An 18,772-nucleotide genomic window follows, 5' to 3' on the forward strand; every position below is an offset into this window, starting at 1 on the left:
TGCAATCCCAAACAGAAATTTCCTGTGAGTGAAGATTCAAAACAGGGCAACCCATCTCCTTTGTGTGGAAAGTGATACACTGCTACCCTCTGCTGGCCTCTCCATGCCACTGCACAAGGGGCTCACAGATGAAAAACTCAATGATTCAGTCAGAGAGGGACAGAAGGAGGGCAACAGCTCACGGCACCATCAACACACACACACAAGGCTGGTGTGGAGAGGTTTGCTATTGGATTGAGGTCCCTTAGTGTGGAACACGCTCCTGTGGAGAAACGTCATGCACCCTCTGCAATGTGGGAAATGATTTATCTTTGAGCAGTTTTCCTGATGTTATACAATACATAGAGTGTTTCTGCTGCAATTGCTTCTCGTCACCTCCAAGTGAGGTGAGACGTCTTTGTGAGAAGACGGTGAATTTTATTGCACTTTCTGTATGTTGCCATGTTTTCTGACGTACTCTCACAAATTCTAAGTCAGAAATGATTCAAAAGTGGAAGGGGTGAGACCAGCACTGGGCATGTTCATCCCCATCTCCTCATATCACAGGGACAACCTCGGGAGGGCTCGGGCAAAACTGGTCTGTGTCTCCAAAGGCATTCTTTGAAGAACGAAATAAACATGCATTGTGAGAGATTCACAGACTTTGATGTTTTCTCCAAGAGATCTGCCACTTGTGCAGTGGCGTGGGGCGTCCAGCAGAGAGCGACATTGTATCACTTTAAAAACAAGAAGGACCAAGAGCAAAAGAGAGCGAGAGAGGATTAATCCCAAAAACACATTGGACCGAGACACAGAGATACATACAAACATAGAGACACACTGATATATCCCCAGGCTGAAGTAAACTCCAGGAGCAGGGTCTTTCCCTGTGAGAAACCATCCAGAGAGCTGGGAACAACTGGAATAGTCAGGATCACTGCAGTTCAGGCAGCATCCAACAAGCAGCGAAATCGACGTTTCGGGCAAAAGCCCTTCATCCGGAATAAGGGTTTTTGCCCGAAACGTCGATTTCGCTGCTCGTTGGATGCTGCCTGAACTGCTGTGCTCTTCCAGCACCACTAATCCAGAAGCTGCTTTCAAGCATCTGTAGTCATTGTTTTTACCTCATAGTCAGTATCACCCCTTTTGTCTGTTCATGTCTTAATTCCTGTTTGTCTCTGTCTGACTTTTCTCCTTCTCTTTCTCACTCTCTGCCCTTCTCTCCCTCTCTCTTCCTGTTTCTCTCTTTCTCTCTCTCCCTGTTACTCTCCCACTCAGTCCTTCTCTCTCCCTGTTTTCTATCTCCCTATCCATCTTTCCCTCTGTCCTGCCTTTGTCCTCCCTCTGTCTCTCTGTCCTTCTCTATGTCTTTGTCCCATTTTCCCCCAACCCCACTCTCTCTATCTCTCTCTCTTTTTCTCTCACCCTCCCTTTCTCCCTCTTTTTCTCTCTTTCAGACCTAAAAATGTCCAAACCACTTTGCATTTCCCAGAAACATTTTGCCCCCATTTTCATTCCCCTCCCAATGTATGTCCTACCCCAATTATTCACTTTACACCATATGAGCCCCTGCAAATGTTTTGCTGCCCCCAATATTGTGCTGAGCCCCCCTCCCTGGGACAGAGGTAAATGAGCCTGGGTGGTCTGACTGGCCTGTGGCTGACTGTTTTAATGCACAGCAAGATCCCAGCGCTGGAATTACAGAAGTTTTACGTGACAGAGGGATGTCAATGTAATGGAAACAGTTCTGAGAAGTTTTAGTGGACTAATCCCTGGAATGAGGGGATTGTCTGAAGAGGGAAGGGTCCCCACCTGATCAAAGTCCTTGAGATATTAACAGGATGTTAATCAGAGCAGATGAAGAGAAGCTATTTCCACTGGTTGGGGGTTTGAGAACGAGGGAGCAGAGTCTAAAAATTAGGGTCGGAGCGTTCAGGAGAGATGTTAGGAAGCACTTTGACACACAAAGGGTGGGAGAGGTTTGGAATTCTCTTCCACAAACCACAGTGAGTGTTGGATCAGTTGTTCAGTTTAAATCTGAGAGAGAGATTGTTTTTATAAGTTTTGTTGGGGATCAGGCATGAATTGGGACGCTGTCTGCTCTCACTGTCTGCAATGTTTGATTTAACTTCATTTTCTTTCCCTTGAATTGATCAGTGTTCCCTCTGTCTACAGTGAATGTGACCAGCAGCAGCTTCCCCAAAGCCACTGGAGCACCCAGTTCTGAACTGACACATGCAGCCAGTTCCCATGTCCACACTCAGTCAGGGGGTACCCCAGCCGACCTTTCCCTCTGCACCAATAGACCCCTTACCTTCCCTTGCTCCAGTACGACTCATCTCAGCCCCAATGGACCCACCCCCACACACCGAACCTTCAGCTCCATCCACAGGAACAGCTTCTTCCATCAGTCACCAAGAATGGGGGAGAGAGCCCTTTGTGGGCAATGCCGTGTTCCCATTGGTGAGGCACTGCCCACTGTTCCCGGGGTCAGAGCAGAGACAGTGAACAGTGAGACTGGAGAATTCAGGGCCAGTGAGACTGGGCCCAACACCCACCATGTAACCACCATCAACGTGCCCGATATGTCAGTGGGTACTGGGGGCAGTGAGGATGTGCCTGTCATGGGTTTGGGGGGGGATGGTAACCTGGCATCGATGGTGGGTAAGGAGGCTTAGTGCAAATTGACCAACCAAACATGAGGGAGCACAGACAGTGAAGCGTGTCCATGGTAACCATTGTGACTGGGAGTGTAACGAGGGTGAGACTGTCCCTGTCCTGACCACTCCATCAGAGGGTGCGGCCAATGGGGGAGGGGAGACTGTGGTTGGAGAGCAGAGAGTCTGGCTCCCCTGGGACTGAGGAAACCACAGCCACCGCAAGGAGGGGAGTGGGGGATATCCAGCCTCATTACCAGCGACAATCTGTCCCTCAACGTGAGCAGCAAGGCGACAGCTAAAGAGATGGTCACCATAGTGTAAGAAATGGGGAAGTGTGTTGTTTTTGCAGGTACAGAAAAGGCAAGCATTAGGGAAATGTATCTTTATCTTTAATGAATAATTGTGGATAATTAAATACTAAATTTGGGGAAGAATTATTAAAGCAAATAATTCTTTTAAGTAAGAGTCTCAGCAAAATAGCTGAGACAGCTGAAACACATAAACCAAGCATGAAAAGATACATTGTTAAAACGTATGTTCAAGAATGGAATGTACCTATGAACAATGGAAGATGATACAAGCAAAGTAAAAGAACATCAAGGTCCAAGTTTAGCCTCATGTCAGCACTTACAGAGGGAAAGGTTGCCAACTTGGAGAAAAGGGGGCGATAAGGGCAGAGCGCAGCTGGGTAGTGGTAGAATACAAAATGAAAGATTGGGTAATGTAAGAGTCGGGAGAGGTGACCTCACGCAGCTCAAAAGTATAACTGTGTACTAGTTTGAATGATCATTGCTCATTTGCTTCTATAATTGATGCTCTTCCTTATAAGACTGTAGAATAAATTGTCTTGTTTCCAGTGTTGGTGGTCTCGTCTAAATTTTATTGATTTTGTTTCGAACAGATTTGGGGGTTCGTTCGGGATCCCAAGCTCCGATCGCTCGGCATTTTTGGGAAAACGGAGAAGGTGCACCTCGCTGATTTCTGTGTTCTCGAGTTTCCCTCCTTGCCACGGCGGCTCAGGCGAGCGTGATCCGGACTGAGAGACCCTGGAAACAAGACAGGCAGACGCAGCGGGTTTGGTCGAGTGACTCTTGTGTGCACAAGTCCTGGGTAAGAAAGGTCTAAAAGACTTATCCGGGTGACCGGGGTAGGCAGCGGTAGTTGCTGCCAGTCGGATATATCCGGGGATCCGGGGAACCTGGGTTCTGGGCGACCGGGTTAGGAGAATCCAGTCGACCAGGGTAGGCAGCGATAGTTACTGCTGCCAGTTGGATATATCTGGGGAGTTGCTGCGGGACAGGGCGCACTGACACGCGGCGGGTTCGGTCGGGTAACTCCTTTGTACATCGGCAACGGTAGTGGTTGCCGGGTATTGCCGTGGGACGGGGCGCTCTGATTCGACCAGGTAACTCTTGTGCACAGACCAAGGTAAGAAAATTGACCTTTTAGTATTGCTTTGGTGGTCGGGGACATACGAGAATTGCGGGAAATTGGCAACATATAAAATAAAATGTTTAATTGGCGAGATTAATCTGACGAGTAAGGTTTGATCACCCAGCCTTAGAGCGGTTGTTAAGAGGGGAGACCCCCCACGCGAAGGTCAGGACCCTGAAGTGGGTGAGGAAGAAGGTGACACCGAACCTCAGTAAGGTTAACTAAATTACAGAAAGAAACGGCCGAGTATTGAAATGGGGAATAAAAATAGTGATTTAAGTTTAGAAGGAGACGTTGGAAGGACGTCCAAGGACCACATCCCAACGGACAATCCTTTAGGAAAAATGTTAAGTAAGTGGAAGTACAATCCTCGGACGCGAAGGAAGGATAAAAAAGAAATGATAAACTTTTGTTGTTTCGTCTGGACGAAGGAAAGCATTAAAACTCCAAGTTGAATTCCATGTTCCAGGAAGGAGGATGGCAAGGTACGGCACCCTTGGATAATGAGGGAAGTTGTGAATTTAGTCAAAAAGATAAAGGGAAGCAATGTAAAGTTTAGGAAGCTAAAATCAGACAGGGTCCATGAGGAATATAAAGAAAGTAGGAAAGGACATCAAACACGATATTGGGAAAGCAAGGTGGTTTCACAGAATGTCCTTGCCAAGAAGGGTTAAAGAGAATCCCAAGATATTCTATGCCTACATTAAAAGCAAGAGGATAACTCTGGAGAGGGGAGGACCACTCAAGGATAAAACTTGTGCTTGGAGGCAGAGGATGTGAGGGAGATCCTAAATGAGTAATTTGCGTCAGTTTTAACCCATGAGAAGGATATGGAGGATAATGAGATTAGTGTGGGACATGGTAATATGCTCGGGCATTTTTAGGTCAAGAAAGAAGTGGTATTGGGTCTCTAAAAGAGAAATTGAAGTGGATATCTCCACAAGACCTGATGGGATCTACCCTAGGATATTGAGAGAGGTAAGAGAGGAGATTGCTGGCATCATGACCAAGATCGTTGTATCATCTTGAGCCACTGGAGAGATCCATGAGTAGCTAATGTTGCTCCTCTGTTCAACAAGAGAAATAGAGAAAATCCAGACAATTATAGACTGGTGAGTCTCATATCAGTGGTTGGGAAGCTTCTCAGGCATAGGATTTACGTGCTTTTGGAAGTGTATGGCCTAATTAGGGTCTGTCCCCATGGCTTTGAGCAGGATAGGTCATGAATTGACTTTTCTTTTGAGGAGGTGGGAAAAGTGATTGATGGTAGAGTAATGGATGTTGTTTATATAGATTTTATTCAGGCTTTTGACAAGGTCTCTTATGCTACACTCATCCAGAAGATGAAGCTGCAATGGGATACATGGTGACTCGGCCACTTGGATTCAGAATTGGCTTGCTCACAGAAGGCAGAGGGTAGTGGTGGAAGGGTGCTTATTTTCCCGGTTTGATGTCTGTGTTCCAAAGGAATAAGAACTGGAACCTCTGCTGTTTGTGATTTATATGGATGACTTGGATGAAAACATAGATGGACAGGTTAGTAAGTTTGAACACAACACAAAGATTGGGAGTCATGGATAGTGTAGAAGGTGGTCAAAGAATACAGTGGGATCGAGATAAATTGCAAATAATGGCAGAGAAATGGCAGATGGAGCTGAATCCAGCTAAGTGTGAGGTGTCACAATTTGGGAGATCAAATATTAAGGAAAAGTATACAGTTAATGGCAGGACTCTGAACAACATTGTTTTCAGAGGGATCTTGGATCTTAGTCCATAGCTCCCTGAAAGTGGCCATGCAAGTAGGTAGAACGGTGAAGGAGGCCTATGACATGCTCACTTTTATTGGTCAGGGCATTGACTATAAGATATAGTCGGGATATCATGTTGCAGCTTTATAAGATACACTTAAGGGTATTGCATTCAATTCTGGTCGCCACATTACAGCAAGGATGTGGATTCTTTCGAGAGGGTGCAGAAGAGGTTTCCCACGATGCTACTTTGCGTAGAGGGTATGAATTATAATGAGAGGCTAGAAAAACTCAGGTTGTTTTCTCTGGAGTGGCAGAGGCTGAGGGGAGACTTGATAGAAGTATATAAATTTATGAGAGGCACAGATAGGTTTGAGAGTCAAAATCTTTTTCCTGGAGTTGAACTGTCCACTACTAAAGGACATGGATTTTAGGTGGGGGGAGTGAGTTCAAAGGAGTTGGAAGAGGCAGATCTTCTACACAGAGTGGTAGGTGCCTGCAACATGCTGCCATGGATAGTCCTGGAGGCAAATATGACAGAGGGGTTTCAGGGACTTTTAGATAAGCACATGAATAAGCAAGGAAAGGAGGGATATGGACCATGGGCAGCAAAAGGGATAACTTAATTTGGAAACATGTTCAGCACAACACCTTGGGCTGAATGGCCTGTTCCTGTGCTGTACCTTCCTGTGTTCTATGTAATGCCCTTCTCTCCATCGTAATTTCCAAATTAGAGATGCTTTCTCGTGATTGTAAAATGTTCAGCATCATTTGCAACTCCTTCGAAAATGAAGAGGTTTATGTCCATGTACAGCAAGATAATATCCAGCTTGGTCTGATAATTGACAAGTAACATTCCTATCCCACATGCAATGACAATCTCCAAAAGTGAGAATCTACCAATCTCCCATTGGCTTACTCTGACATCACCATCACTGAATGCAAGGTAATCAAAAACCTGAGCCAATCATTGACAAGAAAATGACCTGGTCCAGCCTTATAAATGCTGTGGTAACAGGAATATGTCACATACCCTGATTACCGTGGCAATAAGCTCCCTGCCCATCTCTCCGATCCATGTCCACCATCCAGAAAGCAGACCTCAGGTCAGATGGAATGCTATCCATGTATCTGGCAGAGTGTAGCTCAAATTCAATACTGAGTACAACACTCACAAAGCTCCACATTGTGTAGGACAAACAGCTGATTGTATGGTGTGCCAATCACCACATTCAGTTCTCACTCCCTTCACCAACAACATGCCTGACCAGAAAGGAATGCTACCTTGAAGTTGCAAAACAGTAAGACTCCAAGTCTCTTTTGACAGCACCTCATGAACCCATGACCTCCACCACCTGGAAGAACAAGGGCAGTAGATGCATAGAAACAACATTGCATGTATGTTCCCTTTCAACCCAAATTTCAGGCTGACCTGGACATCTATTGTTGCTGGGTATAAATTCTGCAACTCTCCCCCAAGAACACAGTGGGTTTCCTGCACACTAGAGAATGCAGATGTTCAACAAGACTGATCTCCATCACCATCAGAAAGGCTGGGTAATGAACACTGGCCTGGTCACAAAGGCGATTCTCCTGATGAAGGGCTTATGCCCAAAATGTTGATTCTCCTGCTCCTCGGATGCTGCCTGACCTGCTGCGCTTTTCCAACACCACACTCTCAACTCTGATCTCTAGCATCTGCAGTTCTCACTTTCTCCTGGTCACAAAAACGCACATCTCATGAGTACTTTTAAAAATGATCACTGTTCCCAAATGTGCAAGAGAATATCTCTTAACCTAAGGGGTGGCTAGTGTCCAAGGGAATGTCGTGTATGGCAGAAAACAGGAGAAATGTCCACGATGAAAGGTTGGATGCTTGATGCTAAGGTTCTGATGAACTCAGGGCATCGGCAATCCCAGTGGGTAATCCATGTCATGGCTTATTTTGCCAAGCACAATAAATTTCTCAATATTTGATGATCTCAAAACCAGGAGACAGATCCTTTTGCCTCGGTTGTCTTTACTGGGTACTGGTTAATCTGTTGGTGTTCCCTACTCCAGGTAACTACACTGAATTGAGTGGAGGATCCTTTATCTCCAAAAGTGGACCAAAACTGGAATGGATCATTTCATATTTATGACAATGGACTCAGTGTGGGGATATCCAGTCTTGGGGAGTGGTCTAAAAAGGGAGCAGTGGTCTATAGCAGGAGTTGGCTGAGGATGGGAGATCCATTTTCTCTTGCTCCTGAAGGGATGTGAGTATTGTTGGCTATGCCAATATTTACCACCCTTCCCTAATTACCCAGAAGGCAGGTTACAGTCAACCAGGTGGTTGTTGGTTTGGAGTCATATCTTGGCCAGACCAGGTAAGGATGACAGATTACCTTCCCTAAAGGAAGGAATGAGATGGATTTTCCTTAACAATTTGCAACAGGGCAGCACAGTGGGTCAGTGGTTAGCACTGCTGCCTCACCGCACCAGCAAATAAATGCAGTTTAAGTGTTCAGTGTTCCTTTGTTCTGACTTGCTCTTGTCTGTCTTTTCTAAATAACTTGCTGGTTTCCGATTCAGAACCATTGTCATCTTTCTTTCCATTTCCAATGTTACACAGAAAGCTCCTCAGCCCCCCCCCCCCCTCCGACTTAAATATGTGTAAGCTCCAAAAATACAACGAGCAAACCTCCCCACCAGGATATTGGTCTAGTTCAGGTGAAACCCATCCTTTTAAACAGGTCTTTTCTGTCCCAGAAGAGATCCCAATGCACCAAGAAAGTGAATCCCTGCACATTGCAGCACCTCATCAACCATTGATTTATCTGCCCTGTCCTTTTATTCCTTCCCTTATTATTGGCACTGGAAGTAAACCAGAAATTACAACTTTTCACTTTCTGGTTTTTAGCCTTCTACCTAACCTCTTTATACTCACTCTGTAAAGCCTTAACCCTTTAACGAACTATGTCATTCCTATCAATGTGTACACAAATTCTGGGTTCTCACTCACCCACTTGACAATATGCTTCAAATGTTTTGAGACATCCTTCACCCTGGCACCAGAAAAGCAATGTACTATCCTAGATTCACACTCACTACCGCAGAATCTCCTGTCTGTGCCCCTCGCAGGAAAGTTCCCGAAAACAAATTATTCTTTTAAATCTTAACAAACCCAATTCCCATAAGATTCATTCTGAGCATCCCAGATCTGATGACCACTTCTATTTATTCAGCGATAGTCTCTCACTCAACAATACCCGAAATGGTATAACTGTTTGACAGAAGAATAGCCACAGGAGAGATCTAAACCACCTTCATGCCTTTCCTGATGGACAATTATCTGTCTGAATGATCCTGCTGTGGAATCATTTCTCAAATTCTACTAGTCATCACACTCAAAGTCTCTTGAGGGTCCTCAGTAACATTAATCTTGAAAAGAAGAAAGTCTCAACAGCACCTCACATATAAAATTCATCGACCTTTCCTTACGCACAGATTTAATATGAAGCAGGTAATAAAATTAAAAACATTTAAAAAATCAAAAACTTAACTGAACAAATGAAAAAATAACGACACCTCCTCAAATAATCCAACATTCAGTTTTCACCGTCCAGATGAAAATGTTCCTGTGAAAATGTTCCATATGAAAAGGTATCTTTGATCGAGAGTGTTTCCTAATTTCTTACAGAACAAGATATCAGCTCTCCCTGTGTTTCTGTCGTGATGGTAGTTGCTCTCTCTTAAAGGGACAGAACAAACTTCATAATACCTAACCCTTAAAAAAAAATGAATCACCATAATGAAAAGACATTTTGTTTTCTAATTCGTAAACCCTTTACACTGAAATAAATAGGTCTTTAATCTACATTATACTTTTCATATTAATTCCTGTTCACTTATATAACTTTGGAATCTGTCCAATCTTATCTGTACGTTTCCCTTTAAATCCACGAAAACAAATCGGCTATCACATTTTTATCACCTGCAACATATACAATTTGTAAATTAAAAGTCTGTAACATAAGACTCCAATGCAATATTCTCATTTATTTTACTTTAAATCTTTCCAAGAATGTAAGAGGATTGTGGTCCTTATACACAACAGTCTCCAACACATGGTTTGTCACACAAACATTAAACTGTTGTAAGGCCAGTACAAATCAATCATTCTTTTTCAATGGTCGTGTATCTTGGCTGCTAAGTGTTGAGCTACTTTCAAAAGTATCCGATTGACGGTTCAATTCCTTCATCATTTTTCTGTAGCAGTACAGCTCCAACTCCTATATCACTAGCATCGATTGCAACTTTGGACGGCTTCAGCAATGTTGGTACAGCTAAAACTGGTGCAATGGTTAATACAGCTTTTAAATTGTCAACTGCCTCCTGGAAATGTTCTGAACACAAATATTTGGTGTTCTTCTTTAGAAAATCTGTCAGCAGTGCCACCACACTGCTGAGGTTTGGAACAAACTTTCGATAGAACCCACTTAGTCCCAGAAATCGAAGCGCCTCCTTCTTCGAGGATGGCCATGGAAATTCTTCGATGGCCTTTGTCTTCATGTTCCTTGTGGTCAACCTTCCATGTCCAATGTTATTCCCCAAGAACATCATGTCTGCCTTTGTGAATTCTCATAATCAAAGAGCTCTGTCACTGTACCATGTGACCCATCCATGAAACACTAAAGATCACTACATCATCCAGATAAACTGCACAATTTGTTCATCCAGCCACAACTCTGTTCATGAGTCTTTAGAATGTGGCTGGTGCCTTCTTCTCTCCAAAGGGCATCACTTTGAATTCATACATTTGGGGTTACAAATGCAGAAACTTCTTTTGCTTCCTCTGATAAAGGTGCCTGCCTGAAATCATGCAATAAGTCCAACTTTGTGATGTTGATGGCTTGTCCAACTTTCTCCAATCCTGGTATTGGAAAATAGTCCACACAAAATTCCCAGTCAGGTTTGGGAACTAACATGATCGGCAAACACCACTCACTCTGATTGAGTTTGATGATATCTTTGTTGAGCATTGCATCCACTTCCTTTGGACCTGTATTGTTTTGAAAGGATTAAACCTGTAGGTGTGTTATTTTATTGGAACAGCATTCCATACTTACACCTCATGCACAGTAGCATCTGTCCTCCCCATGTTATTCCTGCATATGAGACAGATAGCTCATTATCTTACCTCACGTCTTCAACGACTTCATTATTTAAAGAGTTTTGAGGCATGTCAAAATCCACAACATGTGGATTTTTTTTTGTTTATCCATTCAGGGGATGAGTGTCTCGCTGACTCTGCAGCATTTATTACCAATCCCTAATTGCCAGGGGGCAGTTAGGAGTTAACCACATTGCTGTGATTCTGGAGAATATGTCGGCCAGACCAGGTAATAGTGGCAGTGTCCTTCCATAAAGGGCATTAGTGAATGAGATGGGTTTTCCCAACAATTGGCAATGGATTTGTGGTCGTTGTTAGATTGTTAATTCCAGATATTTATTGAATTCAAATTCCACCATCTGCCATGGCAAGATTTGAACCTGCATCCCCAGAGCATTATCTGGGTCTCTGGATTAACAGTTCAGTGATAATACCACGAGACCATCAATTTCCCATTCTGTGGGGCATTGCTCACTCTGCAGTGCAGTAACTAACACCTGTAACTCCAGATTCCTTTCTGTATTATTGTAAGGTTTTAACATATTCACGTGATGCATCTGAAACAGTTCTTTTTTCTATCTGGTACTTTTACCAGATAGTTTACCTGACTCAATATTTTCTCAATTTGATAGGGGCCACTAAACCTGGCTTTGAAGGGATCTCCTACCACAGGTGACAACACTAATACATCATCCCCATGGGAAAGCTTTGGAAAGGTGGCAGCAGACCCTGAAGACCATATTTAGAGTGTACTGTCGGGATTAACCGAATGATTGGGATAAAGGTATCCCATTTATTTGGGGGTTACCACTGGAGATGGCCCAAGTGAATCTACTCAGTTTACTCCCTTTGAGTTAAGATTCAGACATGAATTTTAGAGTTTTTATCTGGAACCTTCTTCATTCTCTGCTGTGCCCTCTTCAGGTGCTGTTTAGTGAACTCATCTGCCTGATTTAATCTCTCCCTCACCTCCCACACATAATCCAAGTGTGAGATCTCTGACTTCAGCCCAAATCAATTCTTTTTTACTTAATTTCAAAGGGCATCTAACTTCATGTCCGAATCTTAACTCAAAGGGAGTAAACTGAGTAGATTCACTTGGGGCATCTCCAGTGGTAAACCAAATAAATGGGATACCTTTATGCCAATCATTCGGCTAATCCTGACAGTACACTCTAAATATGGTCTTCAGGGTCTGATACCACCTTTCCAAAGCTCCCTGGGATTCAGGGTGATACGCACTTGATTTAAAGTGCTGTATGCCTAAGCTATCCATGACTTTCGTTCTTAAAACAGCCTCGCAGGAAAATGTGACCCTTGTTTGAATGAATCTCTCTGGGTGGCCCATACTGCGTAAAGAAAGCTACCACCCTTTTTGCCTTCATCCTCCGTAATGGAATTGCTTCTGGAAATCTGGTAGACATATCCATTATGGTTAGCACGTACTGGTTCCCAGTTTTTGTTTTATGGAGGGGACCTACACAATCAATCACAACCCGTGTGAAAGGTTCTTCAAACAAGATATATATGTATATATTAATTTTATATATATTAATATATATATAAAATTAGCGCATACTCAGAAAAGGAATCAAGATGTATTCCTAAGGGATATTATCTTAAAGATAGAATCCTAAGATGAAAATGGTGATCACCCAGGTAAGTGCATAGGAGAAGTGCACCACATTGTGTTGCCTGTAGCATACAGACAGGAAGTGGTTCAGGTAGCACATGAGCTACCTGCAGCAGGTCACCGAGGTGTACAGACGACTTCCTGATGAAGGGCTTTTGCCCGAAATGTTGATTTTCCTGCTGCTTGGATGCTGCCTGACCTGCTTTGTTTTTCCAGTACCCCTCTGATCTAAACTCTGGTTTCCAGCATCTGCAGTCTGCTGTGTTTCCTCTGAAAGACCATTATTTTTTAATGTGGATTCAAATAGTGCGAGGAAGTCCTTTTTATTCGCGTCTTCATAATTGTAGTTTAACCCTCTGACTAGGACTGCTTTTTCTGTATCGGTAAGTGAATCATCTGAAAGATTTTTTTTACCCAAGCATCTGTGTTGTACGACATATATTTTTGTGTGAGTTTATCTAACTTATATTGAAGTGCAAGTTTTTTTTTAATATTCTGCGTTTGCTGTCGTTTAAAACTTATAGTTCATTCTAAATCATTTGACCATTTAAGGTCTATTGTGGTATTGAACAAAGTGCTTTGGTGCGAAATCTCCCGATTGTATTTATGGAGTCGGTGGTGAGCATCATTTAACATTTCTTTAAGCATTCAGTGGCCATTTTGTTTATTGGGTACCCATTCTTCTTGAAAAGTCATTGTTCCGCTGCTTTTTGTAGTTCTTGGGTGCTGCTCATTGAATGTAGCTCAATGTAGCTCATTGAAATAACGTCTTGATGCAGCTCTGTTTGTGGGTGTTATGATGATTGGTTCTGAAGTTAAGTACTTGATTGTTATTCTGTAGACGCTGGTTTGAGGCTCTCCATTAACTGTACGTTCAACTGTACATCCAGGAATGGGCGTCTGTTGATGTTCTCCTCCTGTTTTGTGAATTTTATGTCTGTCAGGATATTGTTGATGGTGTTGTATGTTTCTTCTAATTTGTTCTGGTTTGTGATGACAAAGGTGTCATCCACGTAGCAGACTCAAGTTTGGGTTGGATCGATGGAGGGCAGCTTGTTCAAGTCTCTGCATTCCTGCTTCCATGATGAGCCCTGATATTGGTGATCCCATGGGTGTTCCGTTGACTTGTTTGTCAGTTTTGTTATTGAATGTGAAGTGGGTGGTGAGGCACAAGTCCACTAGCTTGAGGATGTTGTCTTTGCTGATGAAGTTGGTGCTCTCTGGTGTTTGTGGTCCTGGTTTTGCTAGTAATGATGCCTGTGTTTCTTTGGCGTTTCTTTGGCCAAGTCAATGTTAATTGATATGAAAAGGGATGTAATGTCAAAGGAGACCATTATTTTGTCCTCTTATATCTTGGTGTCTTTGATGTTGTTCAGGAATTCTTGGGTGGAGTGAATGGGGTGGTGTGCATCTTCAATTAGGTGGTTTAGTGTTTGGTGGAGTTCTCTGGCGAGTCTGTATGTTGGTGTACCAGGTAGGGAGACTATGAGAGGGGCCCCACGTTTGTGTATTTTTGGTAATCCGTGGAAGCATGGTGTGTTGGATCCATCTGGTTTCATGTTTTGGAAGTCTGTCCTGTTTAATTCTCCTGATTTTTAAAAATAGCTAAGTATTTCTCTCAATTTTTAATTCGAAGAAGGTTTACCGCCTGTTCATAAGAGGCCGCATCCGAGGCCTCTAGTTTACTGACCTATACAAAGGGTACAGAATCAAGACTTCATGTCATATACAGAGTATGTCTCTATGTTTATATGTATCTCTGTCCAATGTGTTTTTGGGACAAATCCTCTCTCGCTCTCTTTTGCCCTTGGTCCTTCTAGTTATTAAAGTGATACAATGTCGCTCTCTGCTGGACACCCCACGCCATTGCACAAGTGGCAGATCTCTTTTGGAGAAAACCTCAAAGTCTGTGAATCTCTCACAATGCATGTTTATTTCGTTCTTCAAAGAATGCCTTTGGAGACACTGACCAGTTTTGCACGAGCCCTCCCGATGTTGTCCCTGTGATATGAGGAGATGGGGATGAACATGCCCAGTGCTGGTCTCACCCCTTCCACTTTTGAATCAATTCTGACTTAGAATTTGTGAGAGTACATCAGAAAACATGGCAACATGCAGAAAGTGCAATAAAATTCACCGTCTTCTCACAAAGACGTCTCACCTCACTTGGAGGTGACTAGAAGCAATTGCAGCAGAAACACTCTATGTAATGTATAACATCAGGAATACTGCTCAAAGATAAATCATTTCCCACATTGCAGAGAGTGTATGACATTTCTCCACAGGAGCGTGTTCCACACTGAGGGACCTCAATCCAATAGCAAACCTCTCCACACCAGCCTTGTGTGTGTGTGTTGATGTGGTGCCGTGAGCTGTTGCCCTTCTGTCCCTCTCTGACTGAATCATTGACGTCTTTCATCTGTGAGCCCCTTGTGCAGTGGCATGGAGAGGCCAGCAGGGGGTGGCAGTGTATCACTTTCCACACAAAGGAGATGGGTTGCCCTGTTTTGAATCTTCACTCACAGGAAATTTCTGTTTGGGATTGCATTGGAGTAGCAGCCAATTGCAACTAGGAAGCTTGATGCTGAAAAATACGAAGCCCGGTCATTTGTTATTGCACATAAGTTTTATTTACTCATGATGCAATGAGTTCGTGTAACCAAGTACTTACTGCGTTCCTGAACTTCACTCTGAACCGAGACAAAGTTGCTGCATAATTAAATGTTTGGTTGGTGGGGTCTGATGATGTCATGTGATCACCCGCCACAATTTCTCACATTGAGACAGCTCATAGTCGGCCGTTTGTGGCAGGAGAATGGGGTCTGTTAAATTGTTGCTGAGAAGGGAGACCACGTATTTAATAGACAAACATTTTCTGATGAACTATTCTATCTAATTTCAGCGGAACACTCCAAAGGATTTGATTTTGATGGAGATTTACACAGGGGTTTCAAGCTGACAGGAATTCCCCAGTGGGAAAGGCCATTGTACCTGACAATTCCACTGGGTTGTGCTCCGATGGGGAATCAGCAGGATCCCGCACTGGGACAAGGACTCTCTGTCAGGAATGTGATGGAATAGCCCCCCATTTGCCTGGATAGGGGCAGCTCCAACAACACTCAAGAGCTCAACACCAGCCAGGACAAAGTGACCTCGGTTTGATTGGCACCACATCCACAAACATCCCCTCCCACCACTCCCAATGCACCATGACAGCAGTGTGTACCATCCACAGGATTTCTCCAGAAATTCACCTGTGATCCTCAGCCAGCACCTTCCAAACCCCCAACCACTTCCATCTAGAAGAACAAGGGCAGCAGATACATGGGAACACCACCCCCTGCAAGTTCCCCTCCGAACCACTCACAATCCTGACTTGGAAACATATCGCTGTTCCTTCAGAGTCATTGGGTCAAAGTCCTGGAATTCCCTCCCTAAGGGGCACATTGTGGGTCTACCTACATCACATGGAGTGCAGTGAGTTCAAGAAGACAGCTCACCATCACCTTCTCAAGGGGCAACTAGGGACGGGCAAAAAACACTGGCCCAGCCAGTGCTGCCCATATCCCACGGGTCAATGAAGAATATCATTCCACAGTCTGGGAACAATGGGACCGTCCCTTTGGCTTCAGTGAGGAGTTTTATTTATTCAGAATGTAATGAATTTGTGTAACCAGAGGTTTTACTGTGTTACTGATCTTCCCTCTGAAGGTAGACAGCGTTGCTGCATAAATAAATCTGTTTGTACAACAATGTAACCTCTGCAGCATGTCACCAACAACACTGAACACGAACAGAAACGGTGGGTAATCATCAGGATTGATGCCTCGAATGACATAATATCAGAAATCTACAACATTGATGAACCACGGGAGGGTGAAGCTCCCAGAGATGGTGAAGAGCAGAATCACAGCCTTCCTTCTGCTCTCCATCTCTGGGTCTCTGTGGGTCTCTCCTTTGTACTCACCCTTCAGCCTCTTCCAGGCTCAACTGGTCACTAAAATAGAACATCGCACATTACAGCCCCTTCGGCCCTCGATGTTGCGCTGACCTGTGGAACCAATCTGAAGCCCATCGATCCGACACTATTCCATTTTCATCCATTTGTTTATCCAATCACCATTCAAATGCCCTTAAAGTTGGTGAGTCTCTAACTGTTGTAGGCAGGGTGTTCCATACCCCGACTACTCTGATATCTGTCCTGTATCTATCATCCCTCAATTTAAAGCTGTGTCCCCTCGTGCAAGCCATCACCATCCGAGGAAAGCGGGTCTCACTGTCCACCCTATTGAACCCCTGATTATCTTGTTTGTCTCAATGAAGTCGCCTCTCAGCCTTCTCTCTCGATTGTGACAGAGTGATACCGAAGGAATTGCACAATTCAAAAGGCTGTTCTGTCTTGGAGAGAGGGAGAGAGACAACTGATGGTGAGTTTAACCAAAGTACCACCTCACCTCTCTACATCAGCCATCCAGCCAACTGTGCTAACTGAGTCCCTGCAGCACTGGTGGCTGGACGGCTGGTTTGTGATGTAGAGTGATACCAACATCCAATGTTGGATTTGGTGCTTGGCAATGAACCAGGCCAGATCTCTCTGTAGAAGAGCATTTCAGTGATAATGATCATAACTCCATGACCTTCACTATACTCATGGAGAGGGATAGGAGCAGATGGTCTGGGAAAGTATTTAACTGGGGGAGGGGGAATTACAATACTATTAGGCAGAAACTGGGGCATCTAACTTGGGAACAGATGTTCTCAGGGAACTGCTCAACAGAAATGTGGAGGTTGTTTGGAAGGACAGGTTTGTCAAACTGAGGCAAGGAAGGGATGGGAGGGTGAAAGAACCTTGGGTGACAAGGGATGTGGAACATCTAGTCAAGAGGAAGAAGGAAGCTTACTTTAGGTTGAGGAGGCAAGCATCAGACAGGGCTCCAGAGGGTTACAAGGTAGCTGGGAAGGAACTGAAGAATGGACTTAGGAGATCTAGGAGGGGGCATGTAAAGGCTTTGGGAGGCAGGATGAAGGAAAACCCCAAGGTGTTCTACACTGATGTGAGGAACAAGAGGATGGTCAGAGTGAGGGTAGGGCCAATCAGGGACAGTGGAGGGAGTCGGAGTCGGAGGAGGAGGTAGTGTTGGTCCTCAATGAATACTTTGCTTCATTATTCACTACTGAGAGGGAACTTGATGTTTGTGAGGACAGCAGAAAACCGTCTGACATGCTCAAACAGGTTGGTGTTAAAAAGGAGGATGTGCTGAAAGTTTTCAGGATAGCTAACTCCCCTGGGCAGGAAGGAATATACCCAAGGTTACTGCAGGAAGCAAGGGAAGAGATTACGGTGCCTTTGATGATGATCTTTGGGTCCTCATTGTCCACTGGAGTGGTGCCAAATAATTGGAGGGTGGGAAATGTTATTCCCTTATTCATGATAGGGAATAGGGTAATCTTAGGAATTACAGACCAGTCAGTTTTACATATGTGTTGGGCAAATTATTGGAGAGGATTCAGAGACACAGGCTTTATGCTTCATTGGAAAACCATAGCTTGGTTAGAGATAGTCAGCATAGCTTTGTGAGGGCAGGTCATGCCTCACAAACTTTATTGAATCCTTTGAGGATGTGACAAAATGCACTGAGGAAGTGGATGTGGTGCACATGGATTTTAGCAAGGCATTTGATAAGGTTGCCCATGGGAGGCTCATTCAGAAAGTAAGGAGGCATGGGATACTGGGAAATTTGGCTGTCTGGACACAGAGTGGGCTTGTCCATAGAAGACAGAGGCTGGTAGTAGATGGGAAGTACTGGATTAGTTGTGCTGGAAGAGCACAGCGGTTCAGGCAGCATCCAACGAGCAGCAAAATCGACGTTTCGGGCAAAAGCCCTTCATCAGGAATAAAGGCAGTGAGCCTGAAGCATGGAGAGATAAGCTAGAGGAGGGTGGGGGTGGGGAGAGAGTAGCATAGAGTACAATGGGTGAGTGGGGGAGGGGATGAAGGTGATAGGTCAAGGAGGAGAGGGTGGAGTGGAGAGGTAGAAAAGAAAGTAGGCAGGTCGGACAAGTCCGGACAAGTCAAGGAGACAGTGCTGAGCTGGAAGTTTGAAACTAGGATGAGGTGGGGGAAGGGGAAATGAGGAAGCTGTTGAAGTCCACATTGATGCCC

The sequence above is a fragment of the Chiloscyllium punctatum genome, chromosome 29 (genome assembly GCF_047496795.1).
Source record: "Chiloscyllium punctatum isolate Juve2018m chromosome 29, sChiPun1.3, whole genome shotgun sequence".
In the NCBI taxonomy this organism is placed as follows: domain Eukaryota; kingdom Metazoa; phylum Chordata; class Chondrichthyes; order Orectolobiformes; family Hemiscylliidae; genus Chiloscyllium; species Chiloscyllium punctatum.